The sequence below is a fragment of the Tachyglossus aculeatus genome, chromosome 4 (assembly GCF_015852505.1).
Source record: "Tachyglossus aculeatus isolate mTacAcu1 chromosome 4, mTacAcu1.pri, whole genome shotgun sequence".
Taxonomy (NCBI): Eukaryota; Metazoa; Chordata; class Mammalia; order Monotremata; family Tachyglossidae; genus Tachyglossus; species Tachyglossus aculeatus.
In genome coordinates this window covers 90,465,860-90,480,080 of record NC_052069.1, presented here as the reverse complement: position 1 = coordinate 90,480,080, position 14,221 = coordinate 90,465,860, and the positions used below count along the sequence as shown (strand labels likewise).

At 43.3% G+C, this 14,221-nt stretch overlaps 1 non-coding gene across 1 annotated transcript; it reads left to right on the top strand.

Moving 5' to 3' along the window:
* Positions 1–377: 377 nt before the first annotated feature.
* LOC119927843 lies at positions 378–515 on the top strand. Its single transcript, XR_005450811.1, has one exon. It is a non-coding gene; the product is annotated as a small nucleolar RNA SNORA7 (small nucleolar RNA).
* The last annotated feature ends 13,706 nt before the right edge of the window (positions 516–14,221 follow it).

Genomic DNA, 14,221 nt, shown 5'->3' with positions numbered 1-14,221 from the left:
TAATGCAATGATTCGCTGTGTTCCCCTGAACAATTGAGTTTCATCAACCGGACTATAAATACCGCGGCTTGTACAGCATTCAAGAAGGTCAGTGCAAGAAGTAACACCAGCTAGCTTCTTAAATGAGGGGTAGAAACCACAATTAGGGTAATTTCTGGTTTTGGTGTTTTCAGCTACGACATAAAGGGGGTGATTTGAGAGTAGCAGGAGAGATATTCTGAAAAACACCTAGGCACCTGACTGAGAAATGCAGTAGAAATGACAATATAAACTGTGTCGTTTTTCTTGCCAAGTAGCATAAGCATTCTAGGTTGGTGTGTGGGCATTTGACATCAAGCAAGAGCTTTGTATATATACTGCTTAGGTAACTTCTCTCCCCTCTTTCAGGATCAGATCTGGAGAGTTTCCAGTACTCTACCAGTCTCAGCAATGGGAGGGAGAGTCAAGCAGAGGCCTGCCCATTCCATTCCTAGCTTGGGCAGTGACTAGTGAGTGGAAGGCAATCTGCTACAAGCCAAAATTCACCTGTGCTGGGCAGCAGTAACATGGGAGAGAGTCAAGGGTGGCGACTAAAGTGTGCTAGATAGAAGAAGGCAGTGGTAAACCACTTCTATATTTTTACCAAGAAAACTCTATGGATACACTACCAGAATGATGGCAGATGGAGAGCGGGGTGCTCTGGGAAAGATGTGTCTGCAGTGTCATTATGGGTCGGAAATGACTCGACGGCTTAAAACAAGTCTCTATTGAGAGCTTACTCATTCATTCAGTCATTTAATCATATTTACTGAGCGCTTACTGCATACAGAGCAGTGTACTAAGTATTTGAGAGAGTATAAATCTGTGCAGACCACTGGGAGAGAACAAATAGAGTTAGTAGACATGATCCCTGGCCTCAAAGGGTTTAGTCTCCGACAGTTTTGCAAGTATTTCCTGCGATACTCCATTTTTTGCCCCAAATTAGGGATGCCAATTTTTTCTTTGGTGTGTTCGAGGGAACTTGGAGCAGAGGCTTTGAGGAGGGATCCGTTTGAGTTATCAGAGCGGGGTTGGGAAACTAGAGGGGACAGTTGGGATGTTAGCTGCTCTGAGGGCTAGATCCAAAATCATTTAGAAAAGCTGTGTGGCTTAGTGGAAAGAGCCATGGGTTGGGAGTCAGAGGTCGTGGGTTCTAATCCCAGCTCCGCCACTTATCAACTGTGTAACTTTGGACAAGTCACTTAACTTCTCTGTGCCTCAGTTACAGTTACTAAGTGCTGGGGTGAATACAAGCAAATTAGGTTGGGCACAATCCTTGTCCCACGTGGGGCTCACTGTCTCAATTCCCATTTTCCAGATGAGGTAACTGAGGCCCAGAGAACTGAAGTGACTTTCCAAAGGTCACATAGCAGACAAGTGGTGAAGCTAGGATTAGAACCCATGACCCCTGATGAGGAGAGGGCACAGTAGACACAGTAGATTTTGTTCCCACCCTACGTCCATTCATGTACCTTCATTTTGAACACAACTTCATATGAACTGTTTAAGGAGAGCACATCCTTTAGACTGTAAATTCCTTGTGGGCAGAGCATGGTCTAGTGAATGGAGCACTAGAATCAAAGAATCTGAGTTCTAATCCCAGCTCTACCACTTGACTGCTGTGTGACCTTGGGCAAGTCATTTCCCCCCAAAAAGAGGAGAGATGATTTCTGTGGACCTCCAAGAATCTCCAATTAAAGGAGTTTCAGAAGATAAATATATTTTCAGCTGAATTTATTGACATGTTATTTATTTCAGACACCTAAGTGTCAAAAATATTTCCTCTGTTGAGTATCTTTTAAAAGCATTTTATTTCAATTTGACTATCTACATCTCCCTGTGAAACACTAGGCACAGAAGACATTGTCTTGGTGTTTTAATACACTACCCCGTCAGAGGAGAGGATTCAGTCTCATTTTCAATGCTACTAACGTGGTCTTAGCACCTGGTGATAATTATCGGTATTTAGCCCAGCTGAGCCATGTAAACTCGTTAATATGAAAGGGAAATAAAACCGACTTCTGATGTTTTCCCCCGCTTTGAGACCCAAGGGTAAAGATATGCTATTCTGAACAAAGGCCATCAGACAGGTAATTACTCATCCATCTTAATCCTTCCTTTAAAGTTTGCCCATAAGAAGCCTGAGAAATAGTAAGTCAAAGGCCTGGGTGAAATCAATAGAAACTGGCCCTATCAGGACACCAGTGGGATAATTTCCCACTTTTGAACAAGGCAGTGGTTATTAAATGTAGTGTAGGAAAACCTGACTGGGGTCATCAGAGGTCAGAAGAGGTACTCCTTCTAGACCTTGAGCCAGTTGTTGGGTAGGGACCATTTTTATATATCGCCAACTTGTACTTTCCAAGCGCTTAGTACAGTACTCTGCACACAGTAAGCGCTCAATAAATACAAATGAATGAATGAATTGAATGAAGGAATGCGTGGAGGGACATGGACCACCTTTTCAGGATCTGTTATACAAGATAGAACAGATAATGGTCTGGTTTTGCAAAAGCTGAACCTGCTCTCTTCCCTTTTTTTTAAATCCGGTTTGCAAAGTTGAAACCAGTATTTCCTGGCTGAAAGGATCTTGTTGGAGGATATTTCAAACTTTATTTCCGGCAACGATTAAGCTATGCAATGGGCTTCAGTGTGAGGATCTGGCCTTCAGTTCCTTAATTCCTTCTTTGCTTTTGGCTTTTAAATCAGCTGTTCAATTCTTGAATGCTGATATTTTTAAACTGGCTCTCTTGTTCCAATTTCGGTAAAATTTTATTCCAACCTCAAAACTATAGCAGTTTGAGGCAGGTCCACCGGGGAATTTTTGAAGCATGCGGCTTAGCGTTTGAGGCTGATTAAACTCTTTTGAAAAGCAACAAGAATTTTTTTCCCTTTTTTTATATTTTTGGGTAGAGACCATTCCCATATATTTTCTAGTGCTTTTATAGGATTTTGGTTGCCAAATGAATAAAAGTATTCTTCTTAGGTTTCTAAATATAATAATAACAATAATAATAGCATTTAGTAAGCACTAAATGCAGTGCAAAGCACTGTTCTAAGCACCGGGGAGTTTACAAGGTGATCAGGTTGTCCCACGTGGTTCTCATAGTCTTAATCCCCATTTTCAGATGAAGTAACTGACGCACAGAGAAGTGAAGTGACTTGCCCAAAGTCACACAGCTGACAAGTGGTGGAGCCAGGTTTTGAACTGATGACCTCTGACTCCAAAGCCAGTGCCCTTTCCACTGAGCCACGCTGTTTTAGTAATGTGTGGAAAAGGAAGAGGGAAAGCAGTAAGCAAGAGAGCAGAATTCAGTCAATCAATGGTATTAATTGAGCTCCTACTGTACACAAAGCACTGTACTAAGCAGTTGGGAGAGTACAGTACAAAAGGGCATTGTAAAGGAATTTACAATCTAGAAGGGGAGACATATTAAAATAAATTATGGATCTGTACATAAGTGCTGGCAGGGAAAGAGTGGAGTGACTATTAAGTGTTTAAAGAGTATACATCAACACTTATGTTTATTCCTGACCTCTATCCCCATGCAGCACTGTGAGACTGAAGGGAAGATTGAAAAGGATCAGAACCAGTTCATTCATTTTATTCATTGTTGTATTTATTAAGTGCTTACTGTGTGCAGAACACTGTACTAAGTGCTTGGGGAAGTACAATACAACAACAAACAGTGACATTCCCTATCCACAACGATCTTACAGTCTAGAGCCAGGGAGACATCATATCACTCCCGCAGATGGACAGATGATTTGGATAATATACTCTATGGAAGCTATTAAAATCCATATCCATGTATATTGTAATGATGCCAGTGCTGAAAAATTCAGCTTATTTTTTTATGGCATTTGTTAAGCTCTTACTATGTGCAAGGCACTGTACTAAGCACTGAGGCAAATATAAGACTATCAGGTGGAACACTGTCCATGTCCCACGTGGGGCTCACAGTCTTAATCCCATTTTATAAATGAGGCAACTGAGGGACAGAGAAGTTAAGTGACTTCTCCAAGGTCACACAGCAGACAGATGGCGGAGCCGGGACTAGGACCCAGTTCTTCTGACTCCCAAAACTTTGGTCTATCCACTAGGCCCCGTAGTATTGATTATCCCAACCCTTCAACAATGAAGGAACAAGGAACTGAAAAAGCAAACACTAAAAAGCATAGCTGTTGTATTGATGCTAGTTTAGTGCCAGAAAATCTTGTCTAATGGATACAGCACTGGCCTGAGAGTCAGAAGGTCATGGGTTCTAATCCCTGCTCCATCATTTGTCTGCTGTGTGGACTTGGGGAAGTCACTTCACTTCTCTGTGCTCCAGTTACCTCATCTGCAAACCCTCATCTGCAATACCACAATTATTATTCTCCAGTAACTTTTTTTAATGACATTTATTAAGCGCTTACTATGTGCAAAGCACTGTTCTAAGCACTAGGGACGTTACAAGGTGATCAGGTTGTCCCATGGGGGGCTCACAGTCTTAATCCCCATTTTACAGATGAGGTAACTGAGGCACAGAGAAGTTAAGTGACTTGCCCAAAGTCACACAGCTGACTATCGGTGGAGCCGGAATTTGAACCCATGACCTCTGACTCCAAAGTCCGGGCTCTTTCCACTGAGCCACGCAAACTTATCTTTGTTACATGGAGGGAAAAGTATTTCAACCTTTATTTCAGGCAATGGTTGAGCTATGCAATGAGCTTCAGCGTGAGGATCTGGCCTTCAGTTTCTTCATTCCTTCTTTACTTTTGGCTTTTAAATCAGCCGTTCAATTCTTGAACGCCCATATTTTTAAACTGACTCTCTTGTTCCAATTTCAGTAAAATTTTACCTCAAATCCAAAGCATGTCAAGGCAGGTCCGCCAGGGAATTGTGCACACATTGTGTGCACTTAAAACACCACAATTATTATTCTCCAGTATAATGGGTCTTATGGCATAAAAGATCAATAAATCTGACTATAGTCTTTATAATGATCTCGTCACGCCGACAGACGTTTTTAAATATACGCAATCATGTGAAGCATTAGATTTGCGTCATCAATGCTTCATATTGGTATAACCCTTCAGATGTTATATTTAAAGCACTTTATGAATCGCTAGGCTGATTCTCCTCAGCACACTGGGAATCATAGGTGAAAGAGACCTCCACTGCTCTACTTGAGAGCTGGTCTGCTGACTAGTGAATGTACTTCTTAAAAGGGCAGGTGCAAACTGATTTGGCAGTTTATATTTTCTCTTTTCTTCACCCACCAGCAATGGCTCTATCCAATCCCTATCATGTAGTTCAATCAATCATTCAACCTTATTTGTTGAGTGCTTGCTGTGTGCAGAGCACTGTACTAAGCTCTTGGGAGAGTCTTGTCTTATGCTATCAAGTTGTCTCCAACCCTTAGGGACTCCACGGTCGCATCTCTCTCAAAGTGTGCCACCTCCATCTGAAATCATGCAACCATTCTGGTAGTGCATCCATAGAGTTTTCTTGGTAAAAATATGGAAGTGCTTTACCAAAGCCTTCTTCTGCATAGTAAACCTGAGTCTCCACCGTCGACTCTCTCCCATGCCCCTGCTGCCCACCACGGGTGAATTTTGACTTGTAGCAGATTGCCTTCCACTCGCTAGCCACTGCCCAACTAGGAATGAAATTGAATGGATGTGGCTCTGCTTGACTCTCCCTCCCATGGTCGAGACTGGTAGAGTACTGGAAACTCTCCAGGTGTGATCCCGAGCGGGAACTTGGGAGAGTATGATCTAACAATGAACATTCCCGGCCCACAACAAGCTTACAGTCGAAAGTCAGTCTTCCTTGGGTCCCCGAACACAATGATACCAGTAAAGAGGAGCATCATGGCAGATAGATCACGGGCCTGGGATTCAGAAGGGCCTGGTTTCTAATCCCAGCTCCACCACTTGTCTGCTGTGTGACCTTGGGGAAGTCACTTCACTTCCCTGGGCCTCAGTTACCTCATCTATAAGATGGGGATTAAGACTGTGAGCCCTATGTGGGACAGGGATGTGTGTCTAACCTGATTAGCTTGCAGGTACTCCAGTGCTTAGTACAGTGCCTTGTACATTGAAAGTGTTGATCAAATATTCTCCATCCCCTCGCCCCCTCCTACCTCACCTCCCTTCTCTCCTTCTACAGCCCAGCCCACACCCTCCACTCCTCTGCCGCTAATCTCCTCACTATGCCTTGTTCTCACCTGTCCCGCCATCGACCCCCGGCCCACGTCCTCCCCCTTGCCTGGAATGCCCTCCCTCCACACATCCGCCAAGCTAGCTCTCTTCCTCCCTTCAAAGCCCTACTCAGAGCTCACCTCCTCCAGGAGGCCTTCCCAGACTGAGCCCCCTCCTTCCTCTCCCCCTCATCCCCCTCCCCATCCCCCCTGCCTTACCTCCTTCCCGTCCCCACAGCACCTGTATATATGTTTGTACGTATTTATTACTCTATTTATTTTATTTGTACAAATTTATTCTATTTATTTTGTTAATATGTTTTGTTATGTTCTCTGTCTCCGCCTTCTAGACTGTGAGCCCACTGTTGGGTAGGGACTGTCTCTATATGTTGTCAACTTGTACTTCCCAAGCGCTTAGTACAGTGCTCTGCACACAGTAAGTGCTCAATAAATACAATTGAATGATTGAATGAAATACCGTACCATGATAAATCTAACATTTCTGGCTCCTCTTCCACTGTGGAAATGGAGCCTTCCTCTTGCCCTCTGGAAAACAGATAGACACATTGGTAGATAATGAACATTTCACTCAATTGAACACCTTCTCATTGGGGCCTAACACTTCAGAAAGCAATCGGGACCAGAAGAATCCTATCCCATATGGAACATCTGGTTTGCTCTCCCTTTCTCTTTCTTTCTTTGCCTCTTCATTCTCGCAGTGGCAGCTGGAAATCAATTAGGGCCTCCACTGCCATGATTTTGTAGCCTCTGCCTCTTCATTTTTGCCAATTGCAATTTACGCTCCATCCCAGCAAAGTAAATAAATAATTGAAAAGGCCAGAGGCCAGAGTACAATAACACTGGACTCCCTAAGGGAAGCCCGAGATTTGGCGGGGAGATTTCTTCCAGAGAGATGGGAAAATTGTCTCAGAGGTGCAATTACTCACTGTAGGGGATAAAATGAGATGATTAATGGTGGTGGCAGAACTGGTCGGGAAAACCTGGAGTAATAGATTGGGGAATGTTTGGAACTATTGGAAGCAAAATTGACTCTCAGAAGTAGGTAGAAGAAGAGCCTAGTTGCTAAAACAGAGAAGCTGCCCCTAACCTCTCTGGCTCTATACACAAGCATATGCCGGGCCCGGGAGTCAAAAGTTGTGTGTTCTAATCCCAGCTCAGTCCCTTGTCTACTTTGTGAACCTGGGCAAGACACTTTGTTTCTCTGTGCCTCAGTTACTTTATCTGTAAAATGATCAATGAGACCGTCAGTCTCATGTGGGACAGGGACTGTGTCCAACCTGATCAGCTTGTATCCACCCCAGCACTTAGTACAGTGCCTGGCACACAGTCAGCACTTCACAAATACGACAATCATTATATGACTGCAGCCATGGCTGACCATCTTTGTAAGGAGACTCAAGATGATCAAAACTCATATGCCACCATTCATTCATTCATTCAAACATATTTATTGAGTGCTTACTGTGTGCAGAGCACTGTACTAAGCGCTTGGGAAGTACAAGTTGGCAAAATATAGAGACAGTCCCTACCCAACCAGAATGTGAAGTCCTCAATTTTTGGGAAGGAATTACCATCTCTAGACTGTAAGCTCGTCTCTAGATTGTATGGTCATTGTGGACAGAGAATGTGTCTGCTTATTGTAGTACCATACCCTCCCAAGTGCTTAATCATCATCATCATCGTCAATCGTATTTATTGAGCGCTTACTATGTGCAGAGCCCTGTACTAAGCGCTTGGGAAGTACAAATTGGCAACATATAGAGACAGTCCCTACCCAACAGTGGGCTCACAGTCTAAATAATAAATAATAAAGTCCTCCACACACTTCAAGTGCTCAATAAATGCGATTGAATGAATGAATGAATGTAGATGTGAGTAAGGCCTACAGGAACAATGAACTGGATGACCATGGAAAAAGTTGGAATTTACTCTTACCTTGTTAACTAAAGAGCCTTGTGTTGGGTTTCATTTCAACAGAGATATGCATTCAGTTGAGTGGGCTGGCTCAGTCCTCTAGAAGAGCAACATAATAGATCACCCCTACTGAATGTGGCATTCCTTTTTTTAATGGTATTTGGTAAGCACTTACTACATGCCAAGCACTGTTCTATGTGGTGGGGTAGATACAAAATAATCAGGTTGGACACAGTCCATGTCCCCTATGGGGCTCACGGTCTTAATCCCCATTTTACAGATGAGGGAACTGAGGCCCAGAGAAGTGAAATGACTTGCCCAAGGAGACACAGCAGACAAGTGCTGGAACTAGGATTAGAACCCAGGTCCTTCGGACTCCCAGGCCTGTTTTCTATCCACTAGGCCATGCTGCTTCTCAACAAGCTGCACAGACCCTAATGGAAGACTGCAATCTTTCTCAAAGATAATAATAATGATGGCATTTATTAAGCGCTTACTATGTGCAAAGCACTGTTCTAAGCGCTGGAGAGGTTACAACGTGATCAGGTTGTCCCACGGGGACTCACAGTCTTAGTCCCCATTTTACAGATGAAGTAACTGAGGCACAGAGAAGTTAAGTGACTTGCCCAAAGTCACACAGCTGACAATTGGCGAAGCGGGGATTTGAACCCATGACCTCTGACTCCAAAGTCCGTGCTTTTTCCACTGAGCCACGAAAGATGAGATGGATTGGTTGGCATCCCAGTGATGAGTTATCATATCAAGCAGTGACTCATCCAAATAAATATATTCTAAAAATGAATGCGATACTTGTTGGGCACTTACTGTGCTCAAATCGTAATAATCAGATCAGATCAGATACAGTCCTTCTTATCTCCCAGGGTTGAAAGTCTGAGGAGGGAGAACAGGTATTCAATCCCCATTTTACAGATGAGGATATTGAGGCACAAAGATGTGAAATGACTTGCCCAAGGTCATTAACAGGCAAATGGCAGGGCCAGGGTTAGAACGTAGGTCTCCTGACTTCCAGTCTTATGCCCTATCCACAGGGCCATGTCTGAAGCTAAAGGAAACAAGAGAGGATGATAAGGCATATTCCCAGATTAGACAATTTACAAGCTGCCCTGTAAATCTGCAAGCAACTGATACCACGTAATAGACAAAATATATCTGTCAATAAGCAAAGCCCAGGCCACATGCATTTTATTGCCCCTCATTGTGCTTGGGGTACGAGTATTCATGGGTGTTTCCATATATATTTTATAGACTTAGAAAATAGTTTCTTCTCTCCATATTACTCTCCTTCCCTGCTCCTAGGGCCTTATTAATTTTTCACTTTAGCCACACAGAAAATACTTAATTATTAAAAGTACATATCCATCTGATTGTAAGGGGCTGTCTGTTCTAAGCAGGTGACTAATGCAGATAACTCCAGAAGGCATTGGAGGGCCTTCGAGACCCTCGATCAAACCTTCCTCCCCAATTTGGGGAGAACAAAGCAGATCTAAATCGATCATGTTGACGAGTCTAATGAGAGCTTCCCAGCCCTCCTTAGAGCTGGTAGACTGCTCTGATTCTACTAATATTTTCAAATGACATGCTATTCTGCCTTTTGCTTTTAAAGAAATGCACCTCATAATTTGGCCTTAATTATAAAAAGGAGGTCAACTGGATTATTTTATCCCATTGTGGAGAGGTCAAAATTAGACTGCCCAAACTAAATGCAGTGAAAGAAGGATCAAGATTTTAATTGTTCAGACACATATAAGTGACTGCAGAATTCATAAATGAAAACAACTCTTCCAAGACTCTATTTGAGCCAAAATTCATTAGGACCCTATTAACTTGTGCAAAATGCCTGATTTCTTCCTTAAATATTGTAATGAAACACTTGCACTTTATTGAAATGCCACAGAAACAGGTCTTCCTTTAGAATCTAGCCAACGGTGCTATTCAGAATCCAGAATCTTTTTTACCTAATGCCATGACACCTGTCTTTAAGACCCCATCCTAGCCTTTTAAGAAGAAAATCTTGTGCAATTCAATAAAAGTTTGCCGGACCGTGAACAGAGTTTCCATTTATCTTCCTGGTTGGCAATTTTTCCTTTGGCTAATGCTATAAAGATTTTTTTTCTGACTCCAGGCATCCTGCATAATTGCCAATTTGCATTGTTTTTGACTTGTAAAAATGAATACCCAGGCCTTTTTTTCTGGGAAAAGGCAACTGTCAGTGAGACATCTGTAGTTTTTCAGCCCAATTTCCCACACTTTTTTGGGCATGTTTGTACGGGCGGTAGAAATGTTCTAACCCCTTGAGAAAATATTTCTGTTCTGGTTCATGAACACACATGGTGTCTAAGAGTCCCTTTCATGTGGGAACAGGAAACTGAAGTTTGCAGGATGGGAAATGAGCACATTATTGGGTTTATTTATATGGTGCCACGTGGGCTTTGGACGCCAAAGGAATATCAAATGGATAACTAAGTATCTGTCTCAAAAGCTGAAGTATGTGCTCTTAGGGAGTGTTATCTGTACCTCAATAAGGTTTACTTTTGTCACCTTCAGGTCATGAGGGGCAGGAACTGAAAAACAAATGTAACGTCATAATTTTTCATGTGAATATCACAGATATTACGAGCAGAGAATTAATAATAATAATAATAATAATAACTGTGGTATTTTTTCACTTCTTTCTATGTTCCAGGCACTGCAGAGAAGGAGCTTGGCTCAATGGAAAGAGCACAAGCTTGTGAGTCAGAGATCATGGGTTCTAATCCCGGCTCTGCCAATTGTCAGCTGTGTGACCTTGGGCAATCACTTAACTTCTCTGTACCTCAGTTACCTCATCTGTAAAATGGGGACTAAGACTGTGAGCCCCCTGTGGGACAACCTGATCACCTTGTAACCTCCCCAGTGCTTAGAACAGTGCTTTGCACATAGTAAGCGCTTAACAAATGCCATCATCATTATTATTGTTACTAAGCTCTGCGGTGGATACAAGCAAATCAGGCTGGACAGGGTCCCTGTCCCACATGAGGCTCACAGTTTTAAGTTACATTTTACGGATGAGGTAACTGAGGCACAGAGAAGTGAAGTGAGTTGTTCAAGGTCACATTGCAGACAAGGGGCAGAGTCAGGATTAGAAACCAGATCCTTCTGACTCCCAAGGCCTGTGCTGTATCCCCTAAGTCATGCGAGTAACCTGTGTGTTATTTCAGTGTGTCTGAAACGGGAAGCTTGACAGAGTTCTGAATTACATAGAGTATGGTGCATCAGGCATCAGACAGAAACTCCTCACCCTGGGCTTCAAGGCTGTCCATCACCTCGCCCCCTCCTACCTCACCTCCCTTCTCTCCTTCTACAGCCCAGCCCGCACCCTCCGCTCCTCCACTGCTGATCTCCTCACCGTACCTCGCTCCCACCTGTCCCGCCATCGACCCCCGGCCCACGTCATCCCCCGGGCCTGGAATGCCCTACCTCTGCCCATCCGCCAAGCTAGCTCTCTTCCTCCCTTCAAGGCCCTGCTGAGAGCTCACCTCCTCCAGGAGGCCTTCCCAGACTGAGCCCCTTCCTTCCTCTCCCCCTCGTCCCCATCTCCATCCCCCCATCTTACCTCCCTCCCTTCCCCACAGCACCTGTATATATGTATATATGTTTGTACATATTTTTTTACTCTATTTATTTATCTAATTTATTTGTACCTATCTATTCTATTTATTTTATTTTGTTAGTATGTTTGGTTTTGTTCTCTGTCTCCCCCTTTTAGACTGTGAGCCCATTGTTGGGTAGGGACTGTCTCTATATGTTGCCAATTTGTACTTCCCAAGCACTTAGTACAGTGCTCTGCACATAGTAAGCGCTCAATAAATACGATTGATGATGATGATGGTGGCTCAGCACAAAGCATCATGGTATGGGCTGCACCTGGATGAGTGCCGAACAGACCATCTCCTTGGTGTGAGATTTTAGTTGAGTCCCAGCCCTTTCATGATGGATAGACAGAAGCAGGCTGGGAAATCCGAGAAGCTGGAAAGTTTTCTGAGATAAACACTGGGCATCAGTCCCCTGTAAGATATTTCGGGACTGAACCAGACTCTCTTATTACCCGATGGGTTAATAATAATCATAATTTTGGTATTTGTTAAGCGCTTACCAAGTGAAAAGCACTGTTCTAAGCACTGGGGAGGATACAAGGTGATCAGGTTGTCCCATGTGGGGCTCACAGTCTTAAGCCCCATTTTACAGATGAGGTAACTGAGACCCAGATAAGTGAAGTGACTTTCCCAAAGTCACACAGCTGACAAGCGGCGGAGCCGGGATTTGAACCCATGACCTCTGACTCCCGAGCCCGGGCTCTTTCCACTGAGCCACGCACCTGAATCCCTGAATTACCCTTAACTCCCTGACCTTCAGAGCTTCCGAAAGCACTCACTGTCAGAGTTATCGCCTAGCTTTTTAGCAATGGCCAAGCCTCCCATCATCATCATCATCATCAATTGTATTTATTGAGTGCTTACTGTGTGCAGAGCACTGTACTAAGCGCTTGGGAAGTATAAGTTGGCAACACATAGAGACAGTCCCTACCCAACAGTGGGCTCACTCCCAGTTTATGTGAATGATTTTAATCACTTCACTCCAGCCCACTGGAGTCTAGGGTTTAGACAGGGGCATAACCTTGTGAAATTGTTGGAGGGAGCTATTTTGGCAAGTCATTATCTGCCATTAACTCGTTGTGGGCTGGGAATGTGTCTACCAACTCTGTTGTATTGTGTTCTCCCAAGAACTATGTGCTCTGCACATAGTAGAGAAGCAGCATGGCTCAGTGGAAAGAGCACGGGTTTTGGAGTCAGAAGTCATGGGTTCAAATCCCAGCTCCACCAATTGTCAGCTGTGTGATTTTGGGCAAGTCACTTCACTTCTCTATGCCTCAGTTACCTCATCTGGAAAATGGGGATTAAGACTGTGAGCCCCCTGTGGGACAACCTGATCACCTTGTATCCTCCCCAATGCTTAGAACAGTGCTTTGCACATAGTAAGTGCTTAATAAATGCCATTATTATTATTATTATTATAGTAAGTGCTCAATAAATACCATTAATGATGATGATAAACATATGGTCTCCATTGTGATCTCCCGAGCACTTAGTACAGTGCTCTGCACATAGTAAGTTCTTGATAAATACCATTAATGATGATGATAAACATATGGTCTCCAGGAATAATCAATGTATTGGAAATTCCCAGCCCTAGTTATGGACCCACTAGACTAGAAAATTTAAGCTTTCTTGAGGAAAAAAATGGGAAATTAGATGGAGGAAAAGGGACTACAATAGCAGTGCATTAATCAGGCTTATTTACCTCCCATTCAATCCATCAATCAATGATATTTATTGAGTACATATTGTGAGCAGAGCAAGTGCTCTGAGAGTACTCTTCAATTAAAAAGAAATAATTCCTGCCTTCAATGAGATTAAAATATTACAGGGAAGACAGACACAAAATAATTTGCAGATAGAGGAATAAGAGAAGAGAAAGAAGGCTAATAGACTATATAAATCATTATGCATAAAATTGCTATGGGTATCTGTAAATGAATGAGCTTTGAGTTGGTAGTTGGGAAGATATGCCCTAGAGAGAAGAAAGGAGAAATCAGGAGAATTTCCCTGGAAGAAGAGGGATTTCAGGACAGCTTTGAGAATGAGTGAGCAATGGTCTGGCAGGTATGAAGGAAGGAGGACTTTTGGGAAAGAGTAAGGGCATGAGGCAAAGTGAGAAAATTAGGTTGGAAGGAATAAAAAGTGTGAGCTGGGATTCAGAGGGACAGGAGAATGGGTAAGTGAGAAGAAGAGAGTGGGTAGCCACTAAGGAGTGTTGAGGAATGGAGCAATAGACCCAGAACAGTGTTTTAGAAAAATGATCCAAGTAGCGGGGAGGACTGGATAGGGGAGAGCGGAAAAGAAGGGGAGAGTTACCACTGAGGAGACTGACACATAGCCTAGCTGGGTTATGATGAATGATTGGATCAGGTTAGTGGCTGTTTGGATGGAGAAGAAGGGAAATGTTGTGGAAGAAAAACGGAC